Below are 16,639 nucleotides of genomic sequence, written 5' to 3'. Positions count from 1 at the left end.
TACTTTGTATTTTATCGCCGGCGGCGCGATAAGTATAACGTCGGCCGGGAAAATAGGTGTAAAGTGCTTTTAACGTAATCACTTGCTCGTCGACCGCAGCTACTAGCCGGCAACTTTCGAAAGTGAGAGCTTATAACGCGTGTCTGATGCGTAGCCGGAGCCTTACTACTTGCGCGAGCGCCGCGTCTGACCATTTTCGGCGGTTTCCACTTTCTCCTATCGCTACTTTGCGCGCGTGTGCCTCTCATTCCTCCGTCTTTCTCTCGCCCATTTTTTTTTTCTTCGTCCTTCCAGTATCGAACACGTTCGCCGACGACTGACCAACTCGGAGGAAACCGTACTTAAACCCATTAGTGGTATTGCCTCGTTTTAAAGCCGGCGGCGCGCAAGAAGACTCGACTCACACGTCGTCGCATAGGAATGGCCAAACCACTGATTAAATAAGTGAGATTAAAAATGTTAATTGAATATTACGTCGCTGATTACTTTTGTCTAGAATATGGCACATCTTGACTTCTTTACCGTTTTTCTTACACGAAATAAAAAATCTGTAAATATCTATTAATATCAGAGAGGTACTTGATATATCTTATAAATAAAATACACAACTGTTTGTTTACCGTAGGAAATGATATTTACAGAATCATTTGTGATTCTCTTTACACTCTGTACGTGTTTCAAAGAAGCAGAATTTATTGAAATTGCGGATGTTTGTTAGAATTTGCTTCCACGTTAACAAAGTTTTAATTGAATCGATATGCAGAATCATAAATTTAGCTTTGATCTTGAACCACTGTTAATATTGATAGCAATCAAAACGTATATTAGAGAATCGATTAGTACTGTTCATATGTACTCGGCCCTATACAGTCGAGCGATCGGTATAGCCGTTTGACGTAACACACATCCAATTCGTCAGAATATTCGTGTATCTACTCATGTAATTGATTTGATTGACGTTTACTTTTATTAACGATCTCTATTTATCTGTCAATATTTTTTCAGTACTTTTATAAGTAATCACGCTTATGATATTGCGCGAGTAAACCACAGAAGAGATATATATCTCACATACCGAACAAATATAAGTGTATTTGCCAATTTGGAACATAGAAGATCAGGACATGTTGGCCACTGCAATCCAATTTTCTCCTCCAATATGGAATTCATGGTACGTTGCTCGCGAAGTAAAAGGAAATAAAACTATAATCTTCAACGTCTTGTAAAGCAAACATATCACAATCAGTTGACACAAATGCGACAAACAAAACATTTCAATAGATTTGATACAAACAAAAAATGTAAGGACACTATGATAAATTTTTGTGTATTATTCAATTAGTAGAATAAATTAAAGGGAAAAACATCAATGCATTAACAATAGAATATATTGATACGCAAACGTATAAAATAGTTATAGATTTTTCGCAGGTATATTTCAGCTGACGAGAGGGAATTCTTTGATCAATTTAAAATAAATTTCTCGCTTTTCCCTTTCTCCCGTTTTAAACCGTGATTTCCGACGCGTTGAACATTATCGCGGCACGTAAACTCATTTTCCCCGAACGAGAAAATCTCTCTCGTGCGAGCGAAAGGGCAACGGGCCCGATCACGTGAAGGAGAGGATTCTCAAGAGGCTCGACCCAGCACGCGTGCAATCCCGACGCGATGCCACTGAAGATGTGGGAGAACAGCGATGAATTTTTGACTTCCCCATAGAAATCTTGGATCCGCGTCACGCCAGCCCAACAGAAATCCGTCCGATCGTTTATACCACCTTGCCGATTTGCGGCGGCGAATGCCGGGGTTGTTGAACGGGGGGCGGGGGGGGGAGGGGGAGAGGACACGAAACGAGCGGCGAAAGAGACGCGCGTTAGAGCGAGAGACCCCGGGGGTGGCGGTGGCTGGTGGTTGCCGGCGACAAGGACAGGGGGTGAGAGGGAGAAGGGTGAGAAAGGGCAGAGCGGGGAGCGCGGGGGAGCGGAGGTTGGCGGCAAATTGAATCTCGCGCAAGACGTGACCGCCCCCGGGAACACCGGCGCGTCTGTACAGTGAAAATCACGACACGACTCTGCGGCCCACAATACGTATTACCTACGCTTCGTGGAAGTCGTGGCATTAGGCAACGACGTATTTCTCGTCGTCGCCGTACAGACGATGAGATTCCCGACGTCGAGGGCTCCGACTCCCTCTCTTGCTCCGGATTTTCATCTTCTCGTGCGACGCGTTTCGATGCTCGCGCGTCGAAAGTGAGGCTGATCCCGTGATGCACGACGAAAACAATCCCCGTAGCGTCGTTCACGGGAACGTTCAAGAGGCCGCGACTGTTTTAAAGCGATGCCAATTAATTGCATCGCTCTCCGGAAATGCTCGTTTTACGCGGATACTATTGAATTATGGAAGTTGATTAAAAATACTGTTATCTTTAATCAGAGACTAAAGAGAACAATCTATTATTTTAGTTTTTGCGACATGTCTTTCGAAGAAAAATAATTTTTTGTGGATTAAAGATAATTATTTAAATTATTTTTTATATAATTGTTTATTAAATTGTTTATTAAATGGAGCTTTCATCTCTCTTTTTATGAGTTAGTTTTTCAAATTGTAATCTTTTTTTAAAGCAGATATCGTACACAGATGGAGATGTATTAAATGAGAAGATCAAAGAAGATGTTTACGATAGAGAAAGTGATAATATTGAACGATACGGCACTTTCCCTTTTTCCTAGGAAAATTCTGTAATATCTGCTTTATGAGAATCTGCTTGATGCCTTTGAGCTTTATAACGGCGATTAAAAAAACAAGGCTCTGCAATATAGCTATAAAGTATATTACAATCGTTACTTTCCCATGCACATTATCTATGCTAGATGAAGAAAATGACGTGAGAACAATGACATGCAACTCGACATATTATAGATGTCGACGACGTCATCGTCGTGATATCCACCGTGACGTCTGCACCGTTGCATGACGTGAACGAGATTAGCGGGACATGTCGCCGAGTACTCAAATTTTCCTCCTTGTCGCATCTCGAAGCTTCAGCCTTTAGAGTTAATAAAAAATTTCAAACGCAACGACAATAAAATCGTCACGAGCTATCAGATATGCGATTGATTATTTTAGTAAGTGAATAATAAATAGAATAAGAATAAAAAATATATTAACATATTAATTGAAAATTCCTTTTATTAATTTTAATAATATTAAAATAAAAAGTTGCTTAATTAAAATAATATAAAGAAATGAATATATATTATTATTATTATTATATAAATTTTGTAATAATCACATTTGAATATATTAATGTAAATCAACAATATTTATGCGAAATATCGATTTCCTGCATTTTATGAGATCTAAATTAAATTCTTTTTATTATTGCTATTATCGTAAAATGATAATGACATTAACATTTATTATGCATTAATAATAATGAAATTATTTTATTTATAGTTACTATTGTTTTGAAATTATATTATAAAATTAATTTTTAACTTTATTTAAAATTCTCTCATTAATTTACAATATTCTAAAAAAATACCAAAAAATATTTATAGATTATAGATTTAGGGAAAAAGATGCGGAAATATATATTATATTTTTACGAATTTGGTAGATATGTCGAATGTCAATTGATGATGTCAAATAAAGTTACGTTTAAAACGAATTGGATCACCGTTTACACCGTTTAAATATTCATGAATTAATCAAATTATATTATCGGGACAAATGGAAACCCTTTCAAACATGATTTATGTAATTTCTGCTATTTCTCACTTTTCAAATTCTTTTCTGAAAACATAAATATCGCAAAATAAAATACATGTGGTAATTAAAAAACTGAAAACGTCGATTAATATTTACGTTTTCAGAAAGCTTAGTGAGAAATAACGGAAGTTACATAAATAATTAATCTTAGACGGACTCACGAAATTTAAGAGAGAAATAAAAAAAGACTAGCTTCTTATATGTGTACGCTACATACAAGAATTATATTTTGATACGTACTTGCTCGCGTATATGAACGTCGAATAAATTACATGCCTTCCGGTGACGTCCATCCGAATGAGACAGGGCGTACCTGCAACGTGGACGATTTTTCCCCGGATTTTATTAAGCGCGTACCTACGCAATCGGAGCAACTCGTGCGGGTGCGCTGTGGGATTTGCACGTAAAACGTCGGATGCCCCGCAGGCTCGACTACGCCCGGATGAATGGAAAATTAAAAACGCCAATCAGGTGGCGGAATCCAGCCTAGAGCAATGCCGTCAGTAGTGTCACTCGAAAGGTACGAAAATAAATTTTTTCTCCTCATATCTATGCTCATGCATCGCGTAAATAATAAAACTTCTTGTGTAATCGTTACTTATCGCTGCAAATACGGCAGCAAGTTTAAGTTTTCAAAATTGGCGATACTTTTAAGATAATGAATCAAATTTGTGTAATTTACAATTATATTTTATAATTAAAATAATTGTGTCATTAAAATAAAGTAGATGGAAATTGTTACATTTTAATCAAAAATATAAATTATCTCGTACAATATTAATAATTATAATTAATATTTGTTATAAAACGGTACCCTTAGCCAAAATTTAATAATATGTATAAAATATGTATAATATATTAGTCGATTTAATAACGTAATATAGAGAGAATTAAATGTTAATATTGTGAAATTATTGGAATCAAATCCTTATTTTAAAGTATTTTTTTCAGTCCTTTCTATTCATTTTAATGACATATATAAGTGCATAAAATAAAAATATCATTGTATGTTCTATTGTTTTTCAACGGTAAATATAAATAGTGAAAGAGGAACGCAAAAAAGGAAGACATTTTATGAAAATTTCACAAATAGACAAGATATGTAAATTCATTGTATAAATATTCGACTGTATATGTCTATAATTACGTTAAAAAAGTAATGTTTTCCTCGTGAAAAGAAATATATTTTAGGTTGTGCATCCAACTATTTCTTATACCAAGCAAGACCGATGTTAGGTAGGGATTACGCTATTACTGAGGCAATCTATAAATCAATTCGCTCATGCAAATTTCATCGAATTCGATCGATAAGCCAATTGCGCGAACTTTATGCATTGACATGAACGTCTTCGACGCACCTGATGTGTATCGATGTAACTTGCTGGAATATCTGGAAGCGAGTGTTCACATCGAAGGGACCCCTGCTGTTCGTTATCGTGAGCTCCCCTCCGTTCCGCCCACTTATCAAGACTTGCCTAAATGCTGGAACCACCCTAGCAATTAAAACGTGCACGCAATACGTCACGCGATCTCCGACCGACACCTCTGTCTAAACTAATTACAAAGCGAGCCTATGGAGTTCCACAAGTTGTACACATTCGTGGACAATGTGTTGTATTCGCGATCGCATTCCAGATTACAGTACAAATTTATATAGATAATACATCAAGGCGCACAATTTCTTATTTTATTCTGATGTATAAATTAATTTAATGATTTTTATTATATATTACTTGACAAATAAGTAATTTTCAATTTTTTAATTACCATGATTATTATTATAATACCATTATTGTTATTATTAATTATATATTATTATTTTATATTATTATATAATTATCCTTTCTTTTGAATAAATTTTGCATAAAATTCTTTAATGCAAGGACTTGCACACGCATACATACACATACATGTATCTCACGGTTTAAAAAATATATATTATTTACACGTGAAAATACAGTATGGCATATCTAAAAAATGGGAACATACAATCTCACAGACAGTTTAATAATTAATAACGATCTATCGTGATATATCAAAGTGCTCGCCGAATAGATTGACACGGCGTGTCAACGTCAATGCATAACATATGTGCATTGATCGCATAAGATCGATATGGTCTCCGTGTTCCAGTTTCGAGATTAAATCGTACCAATCACGTTTCTAGAAATATTAACATCGCAACCTCTTTCCGTTAATTTTTCATCGACTCAAAAATTACTCTGCCATAAATTGTGCCATTGTGCAAAATTTCAATTTCTTATATACTTTTATATTGATAATATAAAGTCTAAAAAATCCATGATTATAACCAATCGAATATAAGCAAAGAGAATGCAGAATTTTTCGGAATTAAAATCATTATTTCGGATAGAAAGCAATTTGCCATGTGATACACTTTCACTCACAAAATGAGACGTAATGTGGAAAAAAATTGCATTCGAATCCATATCCTTGAATATACTAGAACAGATGTGTGCGTCTCACATAATAGTTATACATCACATGGAAATTTCTTAAAAATTGCATTTCGTTATTAATGTAGTTTTACGAGTGGATAGAAGAAGCGTGGGATATCGCGTTACGAAATAGAAACACGTATTTGTATTTGATTTATTTTCAACTTTCGCATTCGCGAATAGAAAAGAGATCGGGGCAGCATACGGCACTTTTATACACGGAACGGTGAATAATGCAAAACGCTCCATTTGATTTTACTCGGGATTTGCACGAGGAATCGCGGCGAAAGGAGAATACGGCAGCGCTTAGCTGCTTGAAACTCGCTAATCTTGTTAGAGCAGCGCGCACCGGTGCACCGAGATGCCATTTCTGAAGATTGCAATTCAATACGGCGCTCTCGTCGTGCTGCCATCCGTGCAGTTACCGTTACCGTGACTCACGATATTGTCGAGCCTCCGCGTTATCCAACACATCCTAGGTCGCCCGTGATCATTTGAAACTCCAGCATCTCGTATAAAGAAACGAGATCGTTAATCCACTTCTTTATCGTGTACTCGGCGAATACGCCGACCTTATCGGCCAATTCGGCCACGCGAATTAAAACATTCAAGACCGATGTGATGGAGTTTGTATCGTCGGGTTCAACCGTAATTTATTTATCGAATAAAGTGACTCTATATTAAATGCAAATTTAATATCAAAAATTAAACATAGAGATACTGCAAAAAATAACTTTTCTCAAAATATTCACTAAGAAAGAAATAAAGGATTAAATTCTAAATAAAATTATTATTATAAAATGCGATCAGATTGAAATCATTCTATACGACTCGCATCTCTATATTTCTATTATATCAATGAATTAAAATTCTATCAAAATCATCGAAAATATTGACATGTAGAATTGGACATTATTTCGCTAATGAGAAAGTGCAGTTCAATATAAAAATTTTCGTCGAATCCAAAAATGTTGGTACTATTTTAAAGCATTATGATAGATATTGCAATTTGATCCAATGAGGTCAAATACGAACGTTGCCTCGTTCATTACTCCTTAAAGCGCTCCAAGATCATCCTTAGATATGGACAAGTTGATCACGCTGCGAACGAGAACGTATTCGCGCTCGAGCGACATTAATTATGCACGCAAGTTGAGCACACGGTTGCATAGAGCGAATCACCCGGTGTTACCGACACCCAAGTGCTCTAATCGCTGGAATAATCTCGTATTTATATCCGGATTAAACATACACAATCGTGGGATCCCGTTCAATCAATCGAGTTCAATCCATTTATCAATTCAATTACAATAATTTCTAATCGTCAAAAATGTCGAATCATGTACTCGACGAATAAATAAATTCGTTGCAAATATGTAACTTTTAATATATTTTATTTTTCATATATTTAATAAAAAAATCTTTTAGATACATTATTTCAAATGTTTATTATAAATATTATTATTAAATATAATTATTAAGATTGATTATATGACATTTATTTTATACAATATAATATTATATACGATCAAATGAATATTATATTTTATTAATTGCTATTTTTCAAATTATTGTATAGACTTATTTACAGATTAAATGATTAATTTTATACATAATGTTTAATACATAAAATAACACCATTAAAAATTAAACATTATCTATAAAACATTAATCGTGCAGCTGCGAAAAATGCCAATGTCGATCTTGTTGTCGCAATATATCTAGCAAATTTTTGTCAAAAAGGATGATAAGAATTTTTCACCGGATAAGTTGCAGCTGATTGTGTTATCGCCACTTTACGAGGGACAAAAACCGAAACTGACCTTTCCAACTAAAATGTATTTGCCGCTGACTCTGTATTTACGATAGCGAATAAAATGGTATTTAAGCTAAGACCGTTATGTGCTTAAAATTGCACGAACCAGGACCGGTCTAGATGCAACGCGGCTACACGCATCGCGTTCTTCGTAAGCTTCTGGTCGTAAAAACGACGTAGCAGACGGCACGAACACCATTCATAAGTTACGAGGCTCAGCCGATTAAATCGTCTTCCGCAATTAGAAAAAAGAGCGCAGGAGTTTCCGATGCGATACGAAATTCCACGATGTAATGCCGCGGCACGGAAGCTCCTATGTGTCTTGGCGGTTCACCGGATATAGTGAACCGACCGGAATCGATTCGTATCTGCTGAATTAATTACGCGCCCATTTTCTACCTCGTATTGAAACCCCCGCGTTCGTCCCGCACTGCCATACCATTTCCACATTCATCGATCCACGGAATCGAGTGCGCGGAAATAAGGAGAACTGACGTCCTTCCAGGACTGAAAGATTACGTGGAAGCCAAATGGATGGTACGTTGCGCAGTTAGACAATTGGACGATCAGTGTCAGATTTGACAAGTCCCCGCAAAATATTAATCCGTATTTAACTTTTAACGGTACTTAAATAATGATATCGAAAAGACGGCGGACTGACATTAGCTGTAGAATATTCTCTAAATTTGTTGTAATATTAAAAGAATGTGATTAATAAGAGAGCTTAAATATGTAACAACTAGTCGAGCAAAATTTAGAATAAGAAAAGTATCATATATTATTAATAAATCTTATACAGTCTCATCTGTAAATATAATAAACATATATATTATATTTGAAAATCCTGAATATTGTTACTTTAATTGTATAAAATTTTTTATTATTTTTATTTTGTTTTCTATATATTTTAATTGTATATAATATTTTATTTATTCGAAAACAAAAATATATAATAAACATATTCTGTATAATGAGGAATAATATTATATTGAAATAAACACACAAGAGATATATTTAATTAAAATATAGTAGACTCGATACTCAACGGCTACGATTTCGTGCAGGGGTAACCAGTTCAACTCCGACAAAAAAAATATTATACCCAGCTTATGTCGAAGATAAATGAGCAAAGAAAGAGATATTAAAAAAAAAAAATAAACAAGAATAATGTTTTATTCATAGAGTGTCTATATAAATTATGCATGTTGGTAATGGTTATATTTCCACAACAGTTGATACAACAACGTCATTATTAATTTCTACGCGCTACGTTTCGTGATTTTCGGCCATTTAACATCGGTTCGCATTGTATCCGTTGTCAAAAACGGATACGGCAGTGTCGAAAATAATTGAGACACTTGCGCGAGCAAAGATCTGGAGCGCGGCCAAGAGAAACGAGCGAACGTCCCCGCGAATGACTCTCCTAACGTTCATCGCGCATCGACTTACATCGAGGCATTCCAGGGGAAAGCCTTCGAAGCAACACGATCTCCCGAAGCATCACTCGAACCAAAGTTATTTACGGATCTGCATACGACGAACGTCGCATCGTCGAAATGCGGCAATACCGCGCTGCCGAGCGCGCATCCGCGAATTACTCGGGGGGAGGTCGCTATTTCGCCCCCGTTCCTTGATGGCAGCGGACCTAGCTCACCGGATTATAATAGTAATTCCATTAAATCGCGCGGGTCATTACCCGAACGCGTTACATTGCTGCAATAATTATACTATGCTCGCTGTCGAATAAATAACGTGTATTCATGCGACTAAACAAGCATTGCATATCGACATTATTTATAGGGAATGTGAATACATTGAAACGGTGCAAACAAGATGCCTTCTTGTTCTTCTATTTTTTAGTTTTATTTGTACATTTTATTAAATTTATATATGTAATTTGAGAACAAGCGTTATATAAAATGTGAAAATTTTTCGCATATAATGATGCATAAATGTAATGTATTATTGCAAACAATGCCAATGTTACAATTATAAACAGTGAAATGTTATATTTACATTATATTGTATATAGCTGCTTTTTTCATTGCACTTATTTTTCAGAAAAAAACATGGCATAAGTGACTTAAGTGCAATGTAAAAAGAATAAATAAAAATAGCTATAAATACAGTATTTTTATATCATAATAAAAAGTTTGCTAGAGGAATTTATAATCATGTCAGTATACTATAATTTTGCAACAAAATATTCCTATAAAATTATATTATAAGTAATATTTATTTATAATTTTATAAATTACATTATAAATTTAATATTATAAAACCATTAAAAAATATAATGAGATAAATGACATTGCACATTTTATTTGTAAATAACATTTTTAAACGTATTGTTGAACTGCAGGAATTTAAACTAAGACACTTTTAAATCTCGTGAAAAATCAGTAGATAAAAATAATTAGAGTAATAGTTAGACGAGCGTAAGTAAGTAGCGTGGAGAGATGGAAATACGAGATGCTAGGCGAATCATATTTTCGTGGCATAGGTAGCAACCGCTGTAATTAGAGCGCCGGCTTCAAATAAGATTACGTAGTTCCGGCGGAACGTTATCGGTCGGTCGTTGCTTTAAACTTTCAGCATACGGCGTACACAAGCGGCCGGTGCCAAGCGCCATAATTATGAAACGCATATGTAACTGATCTCTAGAACAACGAGATTTGCGAAATCAAGCTCGGAGAGATGTGTGCGGAATGCTGCTGCCGTATTTGTACCGAATAAAATGAGACGGTAGAGCGGTATCGTAGCGAAAGAGCATTAACTTCTAATTCGGATGCTTAATTAACGAAGCATATATACATATGTTCACTGTTTTAACGAGATTTTTTTGCATATGAAAAACGAAACGTATATTTTAACATGCAGTTTATTATACGGACGTTTCTCTGACAGAATAGTGGTATGTAATTATTAATGTATACACTGGATAGAAAGGGAATAAAGAGATTCTCTCGAATTTTTAAATAAAATTCTGTAAGATTTTAACATTACTTCAGATTTTAATTGATGATTCCTCAAGAATAAATATTGTTTCGTATAATTACATTGTTTCACAATCTTCTTTGTCGCCAAGACAGATACATACGGATTTAAATTATATCGGAATACTCTGTGTCTCTCTTGAAATGGAAAGTGTATTATTACCGACGAGCAGTAATTTCAATTGTATAAATATCGCACTGGGAACAATAAAATCTCATTCGTCTTTAATAAGCTATTTATCTTGTTTTAATCTGTAATTTTCTCTAATTCAGTTTAAAAGAGTATAATGCATAATGTAATGCGAATTGATGATGTCTGGCAAATGTCAAATCTAGGACAAATCAGTCCCTCAAGCATAGTTAATCGTACGTACTTTATGAAAGCCGCTACGCGCCTCTAATCTGCACAAATACACTTAAGAGGTTGCCGTAAATATGGCGGAAGCTAACCATAAACTCTGACCATAGGATTACGGATTCATGGACTCATGGGTTTACGGCTTCACTTAACTCTCCCTCAGTGGTGGAGCGCGTGAGGCTTTATAGTTACTTTAGATTTATAGTGTGTATTCGTCCTAAGTCTCTCAGTAGTTAGTAGGAACGAGGTGTTCTAGCAATGTCCTACTGGTGCTGAAACAATACTATTAATGTATGACTACAAAAATTAATGGGAATCAGAATAATTGAATTAATAGGGAAACTAAACGATGATGAGAATTCAACGTTAAGTTAGTAAAAATGTAATGAATATTTTTTATTATGATTATATATTCATAATCAAATGATTTATATTTCCTTGCAGATAATATCTTGTACTAATTGTTTAGATAGGAAATTTCTTGTTTTTTTTATAACATATCTCTTGCATATCAGATTTATTGAACTTTACAAATCACAATAAATCAATGTCAGACAGTCATCGATAAAATAATTCTAACAAAATGATTTCCGGATTAAATTTGATTGTTCACTTATATAAATAATCGTATGCATTTATAAATCTTTGGTCGGTTTCACCAACGTTTGCGCATTCTCAATTATAGACTAATTAAATTTTTAAAATCTTTTTATTGCGTTAGTTCGAAATAGAAACGAAAAATCGATTAATTCGAGATTAACGCCCTTTGTAGAGCTCTTAAAAATTTATTTTAACTTTGCAACTCACTCACGTGTCCTCGACATCATATCGTGCGATGGAGACTCAGGGCCGTCGCGTTGCTTATTAACGCGCGAAAGACACCTTTGCCATCCGCTTCCATTTACATTTGTAGCTACAAAGAAAGCTACTCCGAGGCAAATAAAACGCGTCATACCTGGCGATCGTCCGGTTTACTACTCAGTTTTAGATAGACAGTAAAGCGCGGAGAGCTTTTTTTCGCGGAGTCTCTCTCCTCGTCGCTTTTTGCTCGTTGCCGCGTTTAGTGACGCTGATGGAAGGTCCGTTACATACGATAAATCCGACCCGTGCGACGTATGATGCGGAATTATGTGCAAACTCGCCTGGCATCGAGATCGCCTGTCACAACTAATAACGAGAAACGACGTGTATTCGGGCCATAAACGTCGATCGATCGGTTTTACTGACGCGCTCTGCCATATCTAGTATCTATTCAACGATATTTCCCCGATCATCATCGTCAATCGATTTCCATGACCGTCACTGAAAAAGATAGCGTATCATTACAATATGAAATCTGGCACGTGTGCGGGCTCGTGCACCAGATAATAACACTGGGAGTGCTTTATAGTCGTTGCATCGATATATGCGATACGTTTGTAACCCGACAGACGTATGCGTCTCCGATAAATGCGCGAAGCTAAACTAGCTGAAGTTATTTATGTCAAATATGTCTCCGACCGAGTTCGAGGCCGTCTTCCCCTTCAAACTTTCATCGCGTAACCGTTTCATCGTCAATCTATCGATCGCGGAATTGCCCGCAACCTCAAAGAAAAGTTTTAACCGACTCAACGCCAACATCGGGATCAGTAGACAAGAGATGATAACGTGAAACGACGCACATTCGACTTATAAACGGGGTCAGGTAATTGTAAGCCAGACTATAAGTCTGTCTAGCGTCCATTCCAACGAGGCTTACGTGGCCTAAGTCTGCTTGTATCGATGCCGAGTTCAAGGGCGTATTTGCATTTCCTTGAAACTTCCATTGGCTTGGTTGCCGGCGCGAATCAATTTCAAACCCGTCACTTCCCGAGACGCTGGCCAAAGTTATCGATCGGACAGTTTTGATGGAAACGAGAAGGAGGGAAAGCGAATATGAGCTAAAGAGAAAGATACAAAGAGAGAGAGAGAGAGATGAGGAAGGAGGGTGAAAGAAGAGACAGCCCAGGATTACTCATATAACCGCTATGCTTTTAGGGAGGCAATAGTACCCGTCAAGGGATTTGTAGCGACGGCGGTCGACGTAGAATAGGAACGTAACAAACACATCAAACAAGCAATACCAATAAGACCGAAATTTATTGATCCGTACACATCGTTATGGGGATGTCGAGCTGGTATTGGCAGCTTTACGACAATAGTTAAATCTTAGAAACCCTGAAATGGAAATTCAACAAAATTGTAAGGAAATAATTATTGTTATAAAGACTCCACATCTCGAGCATCGTGATTAATCAAAAAGCAACGTTAACATAAATATAAAAATAGACTCAATAAAAGTTAATTATTAAAATATTAAATGATGTAATAATCTTTAAGAAGATTATATATCTTGTAAAATACAAAAAAAAATATTAATAATTCGTTAGTTTCAAGTTTCGAAAAAAATCATGTATGAAACTGTTCTTTATATAATAAGAATGAAGTAGTTCTTCTTGTGATAAGAGCTGCGACGATACGTAGTGTGAGTGAAGACTTGCGTAAACTGATTAGATAACAACTTGCATTGGGATTATTTGCGTACAAAAGCCATTTACTGATTTGTTGTTATCATATTAACTGCACTTTGAAACGTAAAAATATTAACAATTGTGCGGGCAACATTCAAACTGTTTCCTCGTCTATTCTGCAAATAATTAACAACGTGCCTCAAGAGAGCGCACACTTGTACAATTTAAAATCCAACAAGAAATATAAATGGAAATATTTTATCGTGAAAAAAAAAACATGAAATTTTAGACTTTTAAAATTTCCAATTTCTTTTCGAGATTTACCTTTTATCTTTACGTGATCGATCTATCCAGCGGTAATTATCGGAAATACTTAAACTCACCAATATGACAGGAGAAACGAAAGTCGGAATAGCAATGAGTCGAATTGTCGCACTAGCTCCAGGAGCCTGATTCGCTTTTCATAAAGCCGGCATCAGAGCGCGACGCATTCGTTAATTGCCAGCAACAGGTGATGTCGGCCGTATTCACGTTGACACTTTACTCGGTTACACACGCGCATTCGTACACGTACATGCAGAGTAAGGCACGTTGTTCACCTCGTTAAAAAACAATACGGATTACGTGCGACACTTCAAAACACCTCGAGGCGATTTCTGCATCGGCCAGATTGTTCAGAGGCATCCGCGCACTGCGTGGGAGAGGCCGCGACTAACATAAGCAGCGAAGCTCCCGAGGAGCACATTCGCCGGCGCGACGTGACGTTACGTCGTCGCAAGATCAATTCACTCGGATTTCGAATCCACCGATGAATTCACCTTCGTCGGGATTACATCCTGGCTCTCTTTGGCTTCATTAGCGGCACGGCTAATCACGCTATAACCGAGCTTATTACGGTGACTCGTGACACGACTCACGGTCGATTCATTTTACTCGCGGGTAGAAGCTCGTCGTCGAAAAACTGTACCAACGATGCGTGTCCACGTGTACATTGACACATCAGTCGAGTGTCTCGAGGGGGATAAATCGCGCGGGATGCAACGGGAGGCACAGACGACGGTGGAGCGGCAAAACGTTGACGTGGACGGGCGAGCGGACTGTATCGTCTACTCGCGCGAGACGCTATCAGGCCATGCATATGTCTCTGTTTCTCCGCGCGTCATGCAAATCTATCCCTTCCCCCTTTCACGCTTCTCTATGGAGAACCGCGATATCGCCCGTCTCTTTCCCCTTCTGTTCATTTCGTCTCCCCCTTTCTCGAGTCGCTTCATTATGGAGCACCCAATGAAGGAAGCAACGCTTCCACGTTTCTGCCGCCAACGTTCGTTATCGGTTCGTTATTATAACGAACTGTACGGCGAGTAAGAAGGATAGAAAGAAAGAAAGAGAGAGAGAGAGAGGCAAGAATCGCGTAAATGATACTTGCCCGGGACATTATTACCGGCGCGCTGAACGATATGGCTATGCTCAGTGATTGGTTTGGCGGGGTGATGCTGTTGGTGCACGCATTTCTGGAATAACGATTATACATATGTATCGCAGAATATCGCGAGAATAATAATAGTCTTTCTTGTATATTACATGGCTACCTTTGTGGCTGCTATTATTAAAATGATTGCATAATTTATCGCACTTTGTGCAACGTATTCCCGTTAGCCTAATTATAATACGTAACGGAAAGCTTGACAATGGACAGAGATTAATGGTGGCGTGAATATTGCAATCGCACTTGTTTTCAATCAGTGAAACATAACGAATACGAATAGCATAAAGGAGTCAGCCACTTGATAAAAAAAAACTGCTTTATATATTTAATTTCGTACGGAATAAACAATCTTCGGTTTCTTCGCGAGAATATCGACAGTTTCGTCAATCCACAAAGGCCGTGCTCGCCTGTGCTCGCTTTCTTTGCAAGAGTCGCAAGTGTACGAGAGAATATTCAAATTAATCCATCGACAGTAGCCGAAGCAAGGCGGATTGTACGTCATGAACGCGGCTTAAAAGTGGCGCACTCGTGAAACATGGCGAGCGCAAGATAGCGGGAGCAATGTTTCTTGCATCAGGAGAACGTATTGAGGGGGGGGGCGGAAGGGGGAGGGGGAGGGAAAAGAGGGGAAGGGAAGGTTTTAATTTAAGGCCGTACATCCAGCGAAGTATCTCGCCGGCTGAGCTCTTTTTATCCGGAATAAATTAACTTGTCAAATAAATAACCTTATCCTGCCGACTGGCTAGTCCTGCCGCCTAATTGGTATTATCCTCCCGCGTTACATTGTCTCGTGCTATTAACGGGGGCCACTTTTATCTGCTCGACCGACCAACCCCCTCCCTCCCCCTCCCCCAATCCCTCCGTCTCTCGTACGAACAACTTGGCGAGATTCGTTACCGGTCGACCGCGTTGCGGCTATTCCGCTGCTCCAGGGTAATTAAAATTGTTGTTACTTTCTAATTGCACGAGTCGACGGATTTTTTCTGAGAAAAATAAAGCACTTTCGCTGCTTCTTTTTTCTACAGGTCTTATATTTAAGGGCTTACGTGAGATTTTGGATAAAGATGTAAATAGGAGTTTATACGTACACCAAAATATAATCGTGTTATTAATGATTCTACAAAATTACCGGACAATTTTTTTAAACGTAACATGTAACTGGAGGAAAAGTAAAATTAATATAATTAATATAATCTAATTAATATAATTAATTTAAATCTCTATCTTGGATTTTCTCAATATTTAAATCTCGACTTTCGAAGCG

The 16,639-nt window shown here is 37.0% G+C and overlaps 1 protein-coding gene across 1 annotated transcript in view; it reads right to left on the bottom strand.

The window, feature by feature from the left end:
- The window catches only part of LOC105256072 (CUGBP Elav-like family member 1), a 519,054-nt gene extending 504,072 nt beyond the window's left edge, over window positions 1–14,982 (bottom strand). Inside the window, exon 1 of the mRNA XM_025407275.1 lies at window positions 14,273–14,982. The gene's annotated coding sequence lies outside the window, so the exon portion shown is untranslated. The remainder of the gene's footprint in view (window positions 1–14,272) is intronic.
- Window positions 14,983–16,639: the final 1,657 nt, after the last annotated feature.

This window comes from Camponotus floridanus, unplaced genomic scaffold (assembly GCF_003227725.1).
Source record: "Camponotus floridanus strain SB8 unplaced genomic scaffold, Cflo_v7.5 scaffold17, whole genome shotgun sequence".
Taxonomy (NCBI): domain Eukaryota; kingdom Metazoa; phylum Arthropoda; class Insecta; order Hymenoptera; family Formicidae; genus Camponotus; species Camponotus floridanus.
The sequence above is the reverse complement of the archived record's forward strand: the minus strand, read 5'-3'. Positions and strand labels throughout refer to the sequence as shown.